We start from the raw sequence: 16,331 nt of genomic DNA on the forward strand, positions 1-16,331 counted from the left end.
GTCCTGAAATCCTCGAAGGATAACAAGTGCCCCTCTGCAAACAGGTCACCCACTTGTGTGACACCTGCGTCACGCCAGGGCTCCAGTAAGGACGCCGTGAGTGTGCCCAAGCCCAGAGGTATGCCCATCAGAGGGACTGTGGGGGCATAAGGTGTCCCGGGGGACGTGTACTTTAACGCCTTCCGCCAGTACGTTATTGCCAGCTTGAGCAGCGGTGGGGCGTTTCTAGGTAGGTCCGAGCCAGGCAGGAGCAAGATGTGCACTTTCCCCTTAGCATGGTCGTCCTGTGAAGCATTAATCTCATGTAGATTACGGCCCGCCACCCAGTAAGCGAGCCATTGCAGCTGACACGCATAATTATACGCTCTGAAGTCCGGCAAGCCCATGCCTCCGGAGTCGGAGGGGAGCTGTAACTTGGCCAGGCCTATGCGCCTGCGGCCAGGACCCCACACAAGTTCGGTAAGGAGGGAGTCGAGGGTCCTAAACGTCACCACCGGGATCTGGAATGGCAGATTGGTGAAGTAGTAGATGAGACGGGGGAGCATCACCATCTTTGATATAGCCACCCTGCCAGGTATCGAGAGCGGTAATGTTAGCCAGAACTGAATTTGCGATTTCAGCGTTCTGATGGCCCTCCCCAGATTGCCGTCCACCATCATGCTCGCTTCTCTGTATATCTGTATCCCAAGGTATCGGAAGGTGGTTACCGCCATCTGGAATGTATGAGGGGCAAAAAACAGGGGGGCCGACCAGTCCGTTGCCGCAAAGGTGAACCCATAGGACTTAGATTCACTGATAGTGAGGCCAGAGATCTCTCTGAAATCCTCAAAGATCCTGGAAACTGGACTCAAGTTGCCTCTTATGTCGCGAAAAAATAATATAATATCATCCGCATACGCAGATACAATGTGTTCTGTACCGTGCCGTCGTATGCCATAGTTGGGGGCCAGCAACCTAAGTCTACAGAGCAACGGTTCCAGGGCAAGGACGAAGAGGAGAGGGGAGAGCGGGCAGCCCTGCCTGGTGCCTCTTGCTATAGCTATGGGGCCTGAAATTTGGTGGGAGGTGCGCACTCTGGCCGTGGGGATGGTATACAGTAATCTGACCCAAGCGATAAATTCAGATGGTATCCCGAAGTTCGATAGGGTGGTGAACATATAGTCCCACCGCAGTGAATCGAACGCTTGTTTTAAGTCCAGAGATATGCAACCTTCGGAGGCCATGTCCACATTACCTCCGAGCATGAGCTGGGTTAAGCACCTGAGGTTCATGGCCGTATTACGGCCCGTTACAAAACCACATTGATCGGGGTGGACCAGTTGTGGGACATATTGAACGAGCCTCGACGCTAGCACCTTGCTTAATATTTTTGAATCAGTATTGAGAAGGGACAGTGGTCTGTAATCGGCCAACTGCAGACCATCTTTGGCCGGTTTCAGGAGGGACGTGATCAACGCTTGCATGGATGATTGTGGTAGAGAGGATGTATGTAGGGCCTCTAAATAGACAGTGTGTAACCGTGGTGCCAGGACGTCTATATATGTCGCATAGAATTCGGCTGGCAGGCCATCTGTGCCGGGGGTCTTTCCCTTCGGAAGGGCTCGTATCGCCTGTCTAATTTCCGCCACTGAAATAGTACGCTTCAAGTCTTTGCTCTGGCTGGCAGTAAGTTGCGGGAGGTCCAGACCCCCTATGAAGGCCGTAAGTGCTGGTTCCGATAAGGGCTGTGGGGGACCGTACAGCAAGGAGTAATAATCCTTGAAAGCCGTGTTAATCCCGATTTGGGTGATAGCCGGGCGACCAGAGTGGTCCAGGACCCTCAGAATGGGATGGCTTATCGGAGAGTCCCGTAGGAGGCGGGCTAGTAGTGTACCGGCTCGGTCTGCCTGTGTATGTTGCCTATTCGTGTACTCCCTATAGTCTATAAGCCGCAGATCTTCCAGGAGTTCCGCGTGTCTAATATGTGCCTCTTGTAGTGGTGTAAAGGGAGCATTGGTGCCTGCTGCCTCATTCTCTAGGGACGCGAGTGTGCCCTCCACCTCTGTCAGTTGGCTGATCACCTCCCGTCTCCTCCCCACCCTATTGGTCATAGCAGCCCCCCTAAGACAGACTTTGAAAGTGTCCCATTCTAACTGCCTGGAGCTGGCCGTGTTTTCATTCGTGGCGAAGTAGGTGTCAATAGTGTCGGACAGGGAGGAGCGGAAGACCGAATCCTCGAGGAGATCAGGAGATAGTCTCCAGGTCGGGATGGGAGCCAGCCTCCTAACCCACTGCCATGTAATTTCCACGGGATTGTGGTCCGACAGAGTTTTCCCCATGTGCTGTGTCCGGACAATCAGTGCCAGAAGGGAACGGGAGCAGAAAACATGGTCAATTCTGGTATGTAGCTGATGGGGGGGGGGGAGAAAAAGGTGTATTCCCTTTCCAGGGGGTGTATGCTGCGCCATACGTCTGCCAACTCCCAACCCTCAGCCCAACTCGCAAGCGCATCTGCCTGTTTCCTGCTCTCAGTAGCCTGTAAGGGGGGATGTGATCTATCGAGCCGAACATCAAGTACAGCATTGAAATCGCCCCCAATGATCCAGCGAAGATCAGCCCAACCCGCCAGTACCTCGTTGACAGTTAACAAAAATTCCGACTGGTTTACATTAGGTGAGTACACACATCCAATGACAACCGCCTCCCCATCCAACAGTCCCTGGACAAACACATAGCGACCCTCCTTATCAATCCGTTGTTCCAGCATCTGAAAGGGAAGAGAGCCACGGAGCCAAATCGCAGCCCCCCGTGAGAATGCAGAATAAGAGGTAGAAAAAAACTGCCCTCTCCATTTCTTGCGCAGTTTCACCGCTTCAGCAGCGTTTAAATGTGTCTCTTGCAAGCAAGCAATCTGTGTTCCCCTGCGGTTGAGCTGCGCAAGGATTCAGTGTCGCTTGTATACTGATCCCATGCCATGCACGTTCCAGGTACACAACTGGTAATCGTTAAGATGTCCCACTACCATTTGTGCGGAGCGGCAAAGTGAATCTACTGGGTGGCCCCACACGACCTGTCATGCTAGTAAATGAGAGTGTCTCGTAAACATGTAACCCCTGAACAAAAGGGTCCCTGAGCCAACGTACCCAGGAGCCAAACCATGGTGCCCAACGTGGGCACAAGTCAGTCAAGTTCGTGTGCATACCGGGGGTGGTAAGCCTCCGTCGGAGTTCACTGAACTGACTGCGTGGGTTCGGTAGCCCACAATATAATGGGCCCCCACACATACAACCCACCATATGTGAATGAGGGGATTAGCCATACTTTACCACCCGTAGAGGATCAGTCGTGTCGTGGCTCAAAATTCCGCAGCCATCTGGGCCGTGATCTTCGGGAAGAGCTGCAAGCTATCAACTGAGCCAGAAACCTCAGTGCGGGTGTCGGTGGTATCGGTGAGTCTGTCTCCGGGTGCTCCCGCGTCGTGGGCGGCCAGCGCCTCCTCAGTGAGGCGTTGTTGCGGGGATGTCGATGAGTGGTCCACTGTTTGGTGACCAAGGGGATGCACCGCAGTCGATGTCCCGTGGGAGGAATGGTGACCGGGGCTGCGAGCATCGTCTCGTCGGCCTGGCGAGTTCCTGTGGTTGTCACTGCGGTGGTCTGCGAGAGGGTCCTGTGATGCTGGCGGGGTCAGAGTGACCTCCATCCACTCCGCTGCCTCCTCAGGCGAGTCGAAAAAGTGGGACCTGTTGTTATGTAGGATTTTGAGCCGAGCAGGGAACAAAAGTGCATATTTCATGTTTCTGTCCCGCAAATTGCGTTTCACCCCCAGGAAGGTGGACCTGGCCCGCTGCACAGTGGGAGTGAAGTCAGGGTAGACCAATATGTTCTTATCCTCGAAGCGTATTGGTGTTTCCTCCCTGGCCGCTCGTAGGACCGTGTCTCGGTCTCGGAAATGGAGGAGACTAGCGATCAGGGGGCGAGGGGGTGCCCCTGGTTGCGGGGGCTTCGCTGGCACTCTGTGGGCTCGCTCCACACTGTAGAGGGCGGTGAGTTCCCTTTGGCCCACCAGCTTCCGCAGCCAATCCTCCACGAACCGCGTGGGGTCCCTCCCTTCGCTTCTCTCCGGAATGCCCAGGATGCGGACGTTGTTGCGGCGGGCCCGCCCTTCAGCATCATCCACTCGATCCCATAGTCGCTTCAGCTGTTTCTCCACGTTTTCCAATTTCGAGGAGTGTTCCGTCTGCTGCGGGATTAGGTCATCCAGCGCGATTTTTTGCTCCGCCACTCGGTCCGCCAGTTTGTTATGGTCAGCCTTTAGTAGAGACAGTCCCGTCGCCATGGTGTCCATGCGCGATTCCAGCGCTTCTCGCGTTGCGCGAATTTCATTTAGGATCAGATCCAGCTTAGCGTCTTGCGACCCCTTACCGGTCAGCGGGATAATGTCCATGTTGGAGGAGGCCAGTGGGTCGTCAGAGCCCGTGGACTGCGCGTCCGTCTGAGCGCCCTGGGCCCGGGGTTTGTCCCTGTGTTTGCCCATGGATCTCGTTAGCAGGGTGGCGCTGTAGTGGGTGCAGCTGTCCGCTGCAGTCCCTCCGAGCTTGCGGCGGTGATTGCGGGAGGACCACCACGTGTTGGGCTGAAGCAGTACAGGTCACAGCGTTGTAGTAACGCAGGATGGGTCTGTGTACCTCCGGCGTCTTCTCAGGCGGGTCTGATCCCGGGCCCTCAGAGTCAGTGGCGAGGAAGAGGTGGTGGGGTCCAGGCCAATGCAGAGCTCGCCTTATCTGCTGGGTGCGCGGCCAAGGTCGGGGCTGCAGCGCTGCGAAATGGCGCCAAAGCGCGGTGTGTACTCCCTCACCTTAGACCCCTATGTCCGAGGGCCGTGTGTCGCCTGTGCGTGTGTCCCTGCTCAATGTATTCAGGTCCTCCAGCCGCTGACTCGGGGGGAGGCAGGACGAGAGTGCCTGGTCTCGAAGGTCTCGCTCAAGCCCTCGGGGCGATGGCAAGATGGCGCCAGGATGCCTGTAACAGTCCGTGCAGGACGAGGCCAGGCTCTTGGCAGAGGCAGCAGACTGCGTACACTGCCCACTCCTTGATTCTTGTCCCCGCAGCGGTATGCCTGAGTCCCGCCAGCTCTGCGGGCGGGCAGGGGGGACAGCCCGGTAACGGTCCCGTGCTCCGCAAGTCCCCGCAGCAGGGCGGCCGGCCAGTGGTGGATCAGCCGGTCGGGAAGGCAGCAGTATCCCGGTCAGGGTGGGGCACTACACGCTCACCGCCGTACCGGTCGGCGACTCAGTGGAAATCGAAGCCCGGGTCCCGACCGGACCGCGAAGGAGGTATGGGGTAGGCCGGCTTGGCCAAGCACTCGAGGCCGGGGCTCCACTCCGGTCCACAGGCCGCAACAGGCTCCGTCGTCGGATCTCGGCGACGGAGCGGGCCAAAAGGGAGCAAGGCGCACCGCTGCACGCCGCTCGCCCCCGGAGACAATCTGGGCAGAAATCAGGTGGGGTGCAGGCAGGGAGATGCAGGATAATTAGCTTATATGTAGGGCTCAGGACGGAGCTGGGGAACTACACGTCCACCATCGACGGCTCCAGGCCACGCCCCCCTTCTGTAGTCTGTTTATCTGCCAACATCTTTCTGAAATCCTCCATCTGCATATCTCACACTTTCTCACAATTCTAACTAGCACATAAGCGACCATTGCACAGTGCGCTCTGCAAAGAGTCCAACTATTGGATGTGCATGTAGTCTGCTCACCTTTATGTCAAACTGACAAGCACCATGAGAAACTAGCACTGCCTTGTGCTCAGACTTTAGAGCCCTCAATCATGTGCCATCATAAAGACATACACATCAAGAATTCAGACACCTGGGGGTAAATCAGTTCATAGAAGGCGAGATAGGAGTCATATGTTGCATGAAAAAATGGAAGATAAACGGTATCTAGAAAGATGCCCTCTCTGACAAAACAGAAGATTAAGTAAACAATGTGAAGTGTAAACTGGATTGGAATGCTGACATGGAATGCTTTTATGATTTTCACAGTCATTGTTGAGAAATTGATTTGTGTTTTTGCTAGTAAAGTTAAGGAGATGCAAACAGAACGGTAGAGGGCTTTTCAATTTTTTTTTTTTTTATTACTACCAGGGTCTGAGGCCCAGTCAAACCCGGCACACGTAAAGCCCTGTGTTCTGGAATTAAACATACACCTCACTTACAACCACCTCACACCAGCAGTGTTGCAAAGATACCATGGGCCATGGTGAAAGCAATGAAAATGGCCCCTTTAACTGCGGTTGTAGTTGTAAAATACAGCAATCATCAATGTTTATTGGGCCCCACGGGACTCTAGGACTCCACCAATGGTAGCTACGGCCCTGCCTCACACCAATTTTAGGAACACTGTCTGCAGTCCTGAACTTTTCACCTACAAATCAAAACATGCCGACCTTTTAGCAGTTACTTGGGCTCCTTTTCTCTACAACTCTTTTTCTCACTCCTACTCTCCCCTTTTGATGAGTGGGTGATAATTTACACCCTACTCTTGTAACTGTGTCCCACTCTTGTTATACCATGCTATCTGGTACCTCACACCTGGCTGTAAATTCAATGGAGGGGAAACAAAGGCGTGCAGCTTGTTTTTACTTTACAGGTTCTTTAAGAGAGGCATGCTTTAGACTTTGTTAATTTCCTGTATATAAGACACTAGCTGCCCGTCCCGACGTTGTCCGGGTATAAAAAAGATTTACCAGAAGAACAGCAAACTTTACCGAACGCAGCAGGCGTCTTAGATTGCACACGCCCACACACAACAACGCTGAAGGTCACGCACACCTCACGACGTGCACGAACGCTAATCTCATCACAGTGAGATTAGTGTTCGTGCACGTCTTGAGGTGTGCGTGCTATTCAGCGTTGTTGTGTGTGGGCGTGTGCATTCTGAGACGCCTGCGTTTATCTCCGGTTGAGATTGGGTCCGCTTATGCCCACAAAGGTTGCTTCACAACATATGTTATTAACGCCGCCTGAATGGCAATGTGCGTGAATGCGGCGCACCTTGTGTCTTCTATACGGACGTGTGAGAATTGATTATAACGCGTGAATGGAAAGGCGCGCTACTGAATGACGCGGCCATTTTTTTGTTATACAATTTGTGGCACGCGCCTCTGAGAACGCTGTTGTGGTACGCCCCTCTCACAAAGTATAATGTGTGTACTTTGACACGGCTACAACCACGCCCCCGGCCCTCTGAGTGTGTAGTTTGACACGCCCACGCCCCTCTGACAACGGTTACGCCACAAAGTAAAATGTGTGTAGTTTGACACGCCCACAAGGGACTACTTTACCCCTAAGGTTCTTTGACGTTTCCAATGTATATGGTGGCCACCTGTATAGCCTATGTCCATCTGCTGCAACTCCCCTTTCCAATGCTGTATTGGGTGTTGTGATTGATGCAGTACTTCTTGAGTTTACCCGCCTCAAAGGTTTCAGCTCTCACTTTATAATAGTAGTATATAGATATATATAGATGTAGGCATGACATTTTCTTCCCTTACTTCATTTGCCCCAAAGGATGTCATTTGGAAGAGAGTATTGTAATGGCGTTTGTCAAAAAATGATTTGAAGGTGTATGAGTTCCATCAAGTAGTTGCCTAATTAGTAGAGGTGGATCTTGAATGTTGTTGATAATGACTTTCCCTGAGGAGCAGCAAAGGCCTTGAGGTTCCGCCTTCCATTTAAGTGCGTTGCACTTGGAACAGACCTTGTCGCCAATGTTTACATGTGGATGGTTCATGTAGTCATTAAGTGTGTTGAATTGGAAGGCAGATCTGAGAGTGTGTACATTGTGTTGCTGTTGTACTACATGGTGTTGTTACGTCTATTTCAGATTGCAGTGTTGTCTGTAGTGCAGTTGTTGTGTCAGGTATGTTGTGTGTGTTGTGTTGGTGAGCATCATTGAAAGTGTGAGTGATCTGTGTTTGAATGTAGTTAGTGTCTGTAGTAGTGGATGTGTTGGCTTGTGTATTTATGTGAGTAAGAGGTTCTGAATGGCGTGTAGTTTGGTGATTGGAAGCAGCAGAGGTTGATGGAGCAGACGTGTTTGTTAACATTTGTGCATGAGTGTGTTGGCTTTGGCGCATGCGCTTATTCTTTTGCGCCCGTGTTTTATATGTTGTCCTTCCAAGTTGTGTCGTTCTCTTTGCCATTGTTGCTTAGCTGTGTATTTGTTGTAAAAATTCCACTGTTAATGATTGTTGTGCTGTTTGACATTGTTTTATAAAGGTTCCCCCTGCAATAATGTGTGTAGAAGGCAGCGTTGTGGCACGTTAGTTAGACATGTGTGTGCAGATACTGTGTGTACCTCTGAGTAAGAATTATTTTCAGCTGTCTGTAGTGTGTATTTAGTCTGAGTAAGAATTATTTTCAGGTGTCTGGAGTGTGTATTTACTCCAGTTAAGTTGTTAATGGTGTGTGAAAGTGCAGTCCTTTGTAAATGTAGTGTCCCCGTATGGACTTCCGGCTCCAGTTTCCTTTGATGTTGTACTTGCGATGTCAAATCGTTGATTTACACAGTTCAGTGATTTACAGAGTCGAGTGTGTGACAGTGCGCGGTATAGAGTCAGCGCGTGTGTGAAAGTGCAGTCCGTGTTAAGTTTAGTGTTTCAGCAGTGCCGCAAAGTGGAGTGAACCGACGCCTGAGCCCGGTTGATGTTTTCAGCCGCGGGTAAATCCGTTTAATGAGCGAGTTGAGTGACAGCGAGTATTAGAGGCTGCAGTAATTGTCCCCGCAGACACGCTCATTCGCGTGTCCCCCCGCTTGAGGCCCAGCTGCAGCCCTGGTTGATGTTAGCAGCCGCATGTAATTTCATTTAATGAGAGAGTTGAGTGACAGCGCGCAGGAGAGGCTGCAGTAATTGTCCCCGCAGACACGCTCAGTCGCGTGTGCCCCCGCTTGAGGCCCAGCGGCGAACGTATAACAATTAGAATTGTGTGAGCCTTGAAAGTTTTTCCCCGCTCTTATTATTTATTTAGGACCCACACCGACGGTCTTCGGCCTGAGTGTTTTTGATACGCACTCAGGGCAAGGCCCACACTGCATTCGGCCCTTTCAGACGCACCCAGTCCAAGGCACACACTACATTCAGCCCTTTGAGACGCACCCAGGCCAAGGCACACACTGCATTCGTCCCCAGTATGTGTGAGACAACGGGCAGTCCCCCAAGGGAGTCGAGCGAACGGTTACTTACCACGCCTCCAGGTGAACGCAGATGCCCATTGAAGGCATACGCCCAGGTGCGCGATTGGTATCCTATTTTTAGAATGTGTGGCGATTGGTGGCTGCCGATTGCCGCGCACATTGTGTACGCCTCTTGCTCCCGTGCAATCCGCAATTGCCTTGCCCACTGTCGTTTGTGACGCCCATTGATGCGGCGCAATTGCGTAATTTTCGGGCCTCCAGCTGAACGCAGACGCCCATTGAACGCTCTTGCTCCCGTGCATTTTTTGGTCGCTGTGTGTAAATTAATTTATGCACACAGTTGAGTGACAGCGCGCCGGTGACGCTGCAGTAATTTTCCCCGCAGAAATGCTCATTCGCGTGTGGTCTCGTTTGAAATGCTCATTCGCGTGTGGTCTCGCTTGAGGCCCGCCGCATGCTGCGAATGTGAGCCTTGTATTATTTTTCCGATAGGATTTTTTTGTATGTACGACCCACATGGCATGAAGGGCGGAACGTAGCACACGCCCCAGCATTTGTCACGCCCCCAGCAGACGCCCACAGCACACGATATGATTATTTTGTATGTACAACCCACATGGCATGAAGGGCGGAACGTAGCACACGCCCCCAGCTTTTGTCATGCCCCCAGCACACGGTATGAATATTTTGTATGTACAAGCCACATGGCATGAAAGGCGGAACGTAGCACACGCCCCCAGCATTTGTCACTCCCACAGCACATCGCAGACACGACCACAAGGGACTACTTTGCTGGCACGGTTCTTTTACCTTTTAAATGTATATGGTGGGCGTCTGCATAGCCTATGTCCTTCTGCTGACACTGCCCTTTCCAATGCTGTATTGGGTGCTGTGGTTACTGAGATTACCCGCCTCAAAGGTTTGGGCTGTCTCTTTATAATATTAGTATGGATATGCATGTACTGTAAGAATGTCAGATGTGTTGGTCTGTCCCAGTATTTACACAAATAATTTAAATACCACTAGTTTGTTTTATTTCTTTTATAGCGCTACTCGTCGCAATCCTGGGTGCCGGTCGCTCTACATCACATATACACTTCATACAGTGACAATAAATTATGTGTGTAAATCAACGTACAGGATGTTTTACATAAGACAGTAAAGGTTACAAGGTGTAGGAGTCACATGTCCTTCACAGCTCCCTGGGCTGTATTAGAAGAATTACAATTTATGAACTGAAATAACAAAAAGGATCTGTGTTAAAAGCCGTAACCTACTTATCCATCTACATAAAACAAAAAATCTGTCTTCTGCATGTCACACAATGTGCTTTGCAAGAAACATATTAACCATCTGTGCTACCTTCATTCAAAACTGGGACTAGATCAAACACAGATGCATCTCTAGCAAGTGCATTAACCTCCAACGTTATCTTATCCACATTATTCTTCCCAGAGATTTACTGGGCACACACCAAGATCTATGCAGCAGGTGCCGTGACCCAATAAGATATTTTAAAATGGGGACTTTGCAAACAATTAATCAGAATAGATTTACTGCGACGATTCTCTTTGTTGCTAATTTCTTTGAGGCAGTTTTAAAAAATAAATGTATACATTTGAGGTCTAGATTTTTCGTTACATTTGCGTAATTTTTTTTGGCACAGCTCTGACGCAAAATCTAATTTGTTGAATATTGAAATGTGCTCAAATGCCCTCTTGATAGACCTGCTAAATCTATGTGTGAGCCCTTAAGATCTGATGTCACTTCTTGTGAGGTCCCTTCCTGTGAGGTCATGGGTTGTGATGCCATTTCTGGTGATTCCACGTGCGTTGTCACACTCCGTGGTGGCATACGCTGTGACACGCGCCACTTGCATACTGCCTAACTTGGTTAGTAACCCCCCCCCACACTTTTTTTTTAGGACTTGTGCCCTGTAAACCAGTATCACAAAAAAGGCATCTCTATTAAATGGCACATGGCCGCAGAAAACAGCTATCCAAGAAGAGGCACGCCAGCCACAGGCCCATTTTCAGCTCCATAAACATGAGCAGTCCCAGGGGGCATCCCGTCTCCGAGGGCTGACCATCACGCACTCTCACCACCCTCGCTTTGTTTGTCCGGCTGTGGTTTACAGTTCGTTCCGTGACGCGACAGACAAGTTCATCCCAGTGACGTAACAATGGACCCGCGGTGAAAGGGTTTGGGGGCTCCAGCACTGTGCGCGGGCGGCAGGTCCCTGGGCCAGGACCTCCTGACTGGGTCCGGAGCGTGGAGGACAGCATGTACTATGTCAAGTTTCGTTATGCCACTGGTCTTGCCTGCTCCGAGCTGCATAGCACTTATCAAAAGCTGCTGAACCGATGGACTACTGTCTCAGATACTGTTTACGCACCGCAGAGGTACGTGCTGATCCGCAGCCAGTAAGCACTTCAGAGTTTTTTTCCTCACACTAGGATTGGCTGAGTTATCAACAATGCTCCAATCCGGGGTCGCCTTACACATTGCACACTCTCATACGACTCCAGACTATGTCCAGCTTTACGATTTGCTTTTATACGACCCGGAAGTACTGAAATACAGACAAATGTCATCCGTTGAAATAACAATGAAGTAGAGCGGATATTCAGCTGAATTCATGGGCGGTCAATGCAAGTAGTGGTCAGGTGGTCACTTTACTTCCGATCCAGGTAAGCCTAGTGGGGCTGTATTTTTTTTATTGTTCACAGGTTTTGTAGAGTTCAGCATTTATTGGCCTCCTGTTGGGTGTCTCCGTAGGTTGTTAGTTGTGGTCTTGGCCAATGGCGTATGCTCTGATAGATTGCGGAGGAGGGATCTTATTTTCCACAAAGCCTTTGTTGAAAAAAGATTGTTTAGTTCGTGGATTTTTTGTCAGTACGGCTGCTAGTACGATTATGTTTTTGCATTAGAACACTTAATTCGTGGGATTTGTGTAAGTACCGATATTACAGCATTTTCCTTGCTCTGCCACTCAGCGACAGCGTTCAGAGAAGCACTGAGTCACTAGTACACCCAGATTATATCTGTTCAGCATTCCTTAGTTTACATGATGAACTATTTATGGTCTGCTCACCTTTGTTTTACACTTCTGGAACTACCCTGGTACGTTCTGTAGTCTAGATAGGAATACGCCCCTCTAGTTTACAGCCCAATTTCACGTTGTATCATAAGTAACGCTTTTAAAGTAAATGCTCTTCAGCTGGCCTCCCAGCAGAGACGTCTTTGGCAGAACTGAACTGACATCCTATTTTTCTGAAAAGATTTTTAGAAAAGGCATAAGTACGCATAATTGACATTTTCTTGTTCCCTCGCGGTCAGCTGCTGCTAAATATTATTAATGTAATTAAGAGCCCTCCAAACGGTCTTGTTTCGGAAGGATTTGCCTCTCATTTTCGATTTAAGAATACTAATTTTCTATATTTCTCAAGACGGGGGATTGTTACTGATCCGACATAGTTGGTCTTAAAGAACATTCTTAGTATGTGTCAAACGTTAAGCATCATTCAATCGTGCTATAATTTGGAGGCATAGAGTAGACACCAACTGTTGAAACAAGAACCCATGCTGTCTCTATTGTGAGTGGTAGACGACATCCCCTTTATCTAAAGGTTCTATTATCCACGTTTTCACTCTTAATATGACGGGGGAAACTAGCCGTTTCATTGCCAAAATTAGAACTGTTCGTCTACACAAGCAGTACTTGCTTGGTAATACAAGGAGACCCATAAGCACAGGCTCTTCGCATTGGACACCATCAAGGCGGGGTGCTTGACAATATCACAAGTATCTTCTGGATAATCGCCTATAGCACGTCGGATCGCTGAATTATTTTATTATGTCATAAAGCATTCCAAAGGGTACTTTGCTGCTTGCTAGTGTTCTTTAAACCTAACATAATTAAACACTGCCATCCATGTCCGCATCTCATGGCCAACTGATAAAAGTTGCAGCTCACTAGGAAAGTGGAAGCAAAACTGACCTTTGAATTCTTAAATATCTGCTTGGAACTTTTTAGAGTCACTGTGTATTGATCTCTGAAAAATGGCAACACTCTCATCTATGGTGAATAAACAATTCTGTCCGTCTGTGCCAAGCAAGACTATTTTTGTTGCAAAGATGCAGGAGGCCGCTGATAATGTGTTGCTATCCCTATATTTGTATTTTCATTATTATAATTTGACTGAGTACGATCCATAAAACCACAGATATTTGATGTCCCAAATGATTAACATTATTAAATAACTTTGTTTTCTAGCGAACTAGGACCCACTGATATTTCAAGTTTAAAGGAGTGCTTCTATTTTTAACTTTTTTTTCCGACGGAGTCTGCATACTTTTACAACGTCAGATGTTTTTAAATTTTTATTCCAGAATCACTTTTAATTTCTGTGTTCATTTTGTATGGTTAAGCCCTCCTATTATGGTATTCAACTTTTCTCACTTGCACATAACCTTGCATCTCCAGTGTCTCCACCTTCTTGTTTTGCCTATTTACCCAAAAACGTATTACTAGTTTAACGAATCTGAAAATAGAGCTACATATACTGTGTGGCGAGATTAGGGGACGGCAGTGTAATGAAGAACTTACCTATATAGTTTCATGATACAGTTGTGCAGTTGGCCGTGGGGGAAGGGGAAGCATGTGAATCATGCATGCCGCAGTGAATGTTAAGGGGTGCATTGTGAGTGAGGGCAGTGGATTGCCCTGTGTGTGCAGCTTCTTCATTCTCACTGCATCCTACATCACCCACAGTACTTACGCAATACACCCACATACTGATTGCACAGCACCTCGCTGCTTTCTAACGGCCTTTGAAGAGCTTTTATCTTATTCGTTCTTGCATTCTTGTCTGTTATAAATTCAGTATATATTGTCAATTGGGTAACATGTAACTCCTTCACTGTATCTTTGACTTCCACTTAATGTATGCAGAAAAAAATCACAGCTGTATTTTGTTAGGAAAAACGTCTCTGAAAACTAACCTTCCTCTGAATATACATGCTCTCGTTTTATGATTGATACTTGCTCTCGTTTTATGATTGATACTGGCTAAGAATGTCTAGAAGCGTCTGAGCAAGCCTATCTCCTTTTAGAAAAATGTATCGACGGGATCTTTGTAAGAATATTTTACTTGCTTGAGGTTCCAATTACATGAGTATTCACCGTTAGCATTGATATTCCACATTGCTGTACTGAATGTAAAATTGATTTACTCCAATTACATTTGAGGTTTAAATTAAACCAGAACTCCCTCACATCTGTTTAATAATCGTTTTTAGGTCGAAGGCCTAAAAGGCTGCGCTTGTGCAGTCTTAGGCCGGAGATTTAATGACTCTTAGTAGCGCAAAAGGTCCCGCCTCCCTGCCGTGTCTCTCCTTCATTGGCTGGCTTCCTAAACGGAGGCCAGCCATTGGAGGAGAGATGCGTCACTCCAAACAAGCCCCGTCTTTTTTCGGATTCGGGGGAGTAAATTTTGCTGTTCTTTAGACAGTGACGTTGTCTGTCACTCAAATCAGCAAAACCACGCCCCCGAATCCGGAACCTTGAGGCCGCCATTTTTGTTGTTGTCTGCAGTGAGGATCGATCTTTCATTTAGCCCTTCCTCTGCAATCCACAGACACCCGGTTATGCCGCCCTTACTTCTGCCCTCTTACTGCCCTGTGACAAGCCCTCCCCTGCCTGGGCACTCTCGGCTCTTCACTCGTTTGCAACGCGGAGCGTGCGGCTTTGGGTGGAGCCTGCCGTGTACGCTGTTCCCTGGGCCGAGTTCGGAGTCTCGTCACTGGCGGGAGGCCCTGCTGCGGCTGCACCCGTTGCTGGATCCCCGCTGTGAGTGGGTGTTGGAGGGCAGGGGTACCCATTAACTTGCTTGCTTGAGTTATCTTGCATGCGGGTGCGGCAGTGTGCTGTGCCTGCAGCAGCCCGAGGCTGCCAGGTGCTGGGAAGGTGCCCGAGAGCGAGGAAGCGACCCGCCATAGCCGGGGGCTGGCGAGCTGTTTTAGTAAGCCACAGAAACAGCAAAATACATGTCGGACGGGTGGGGGGCTACTCGCAGATGCAGTGACAGAAACAGCAAAATACATGTCGGACGGCACACTATGCTTAGCACACATTTTTAGTGTTTGTGTTTTCAAGCCACACCCTTAATTAAATTGCCCACGGACGTTTGAGAGACTCACCACCTCCCCCACCCACCCTCTGGATGCAATAACAGAAACAGCAAAATACATGTCGGACGGCACACTATGCTTAGCACAGATTTTTAGCTTGCTGTGCCTGCAGCAGCCCGAGGCTGCCAGGCGCTGGGAAGGTGCCCGAGAGCGAGGAAGCGACCCGCCATAGCCGGGGGCTGGCGAGCTGTTTTAGTAAGCCTACAGAAACAGCAAAATACATGTCGGACGGGTGGGGGGCTACTCGCAGATGCAGTGACAGAAACAGCAAAATACATGTCGGACGGCACACTATGCTTAGCACACATTTTTAGCGTTTGTGTTTTCAAGCCACACCCTTAATTAAATTGCCCACGGACGTTTGAGAGACTCACCACCTCCCCCACCCACCCTCTGGATGCAATAACAGAAACAGCAAAATACATGTCAGACGGCACACTATGCTTAGCACAGATTTTTAGCTTGCTGTGCCTGCAGCAGCCCGAGGCTGCCAGGCGCTGGGAAGGTGCCCGAGAGCGAGGAAGCGACCCGCCATAGCCGGGGGCTGGCGAGCTGTTTTAGTAAGCCTACAGAAACAGCAAAATACATGTCGGACGGGTGGGGGGCTACTCGCAGATGCAGTGACAGAAACAGCAAAATACATGTCGGACGGCACACTATGCTTAGCACACATTTTTAGCGTTTGTGTTTTTAAGCCACACCCTTAATTAAATTGCCCACGGACGTTTGAGAGACTCACCACCTCCCCCACCCACCCTCTGGATGCAATAACAGAAACAGCAAAATACATGTCGGACGGCACACTATGCTTAGCACAGATTTTTAGCTTGCTGTGCCTGCAGCAGCCCGAGGCTGCCAGGCGCTGGGAAGGTGCCCGAGAGCGAGGAAGCGACCCGCCATAGCCGGGGGCTGGCGAGCTGTTTTAGTAAGCCTACAATGTAGAGTCACTGCTCGGGCTCAC

At 49.6% G+C, this 16,331-nt stretch overlaps 1 protein-coding gene across 1 annotated transcript in view; it reads left to right on the forward strand.

The window, feature by feature from the left end:
• The first annotated feature begins 11,728 nt into the window (after positions 1-11,728).
• Positions 11,729-16,331, forward strand: part of RSPRY1 (ring finger and SPRY domain containing 1) — a 220,759-nt gene continuing 216,156 nt past the window's right edge. The window contains exon 1 of the mRNA XM_078670430.1: positions 11,729-11,868. The gene's annotated coding sequence lies outside the window, so the exon portion shown is untranslated. The remainder of the gene's footprint in view (positions 11,869-16,331) is intronic.

This window comes from Lissotriton helveticus, chromosome 12 (assembly GCF_964261635.1).
Source record: "Lissotriton helveticus chromosome 12, aLisHel1.1, whole genome shotgun sequence".
Classification (NCBI taxonomy): domain Eukaryota; kingdom Metazoa; phylum Chordata; class Amphibia; order Caudata; family Salamandridae; genus Lissotriton; species Lissotriton helveticus.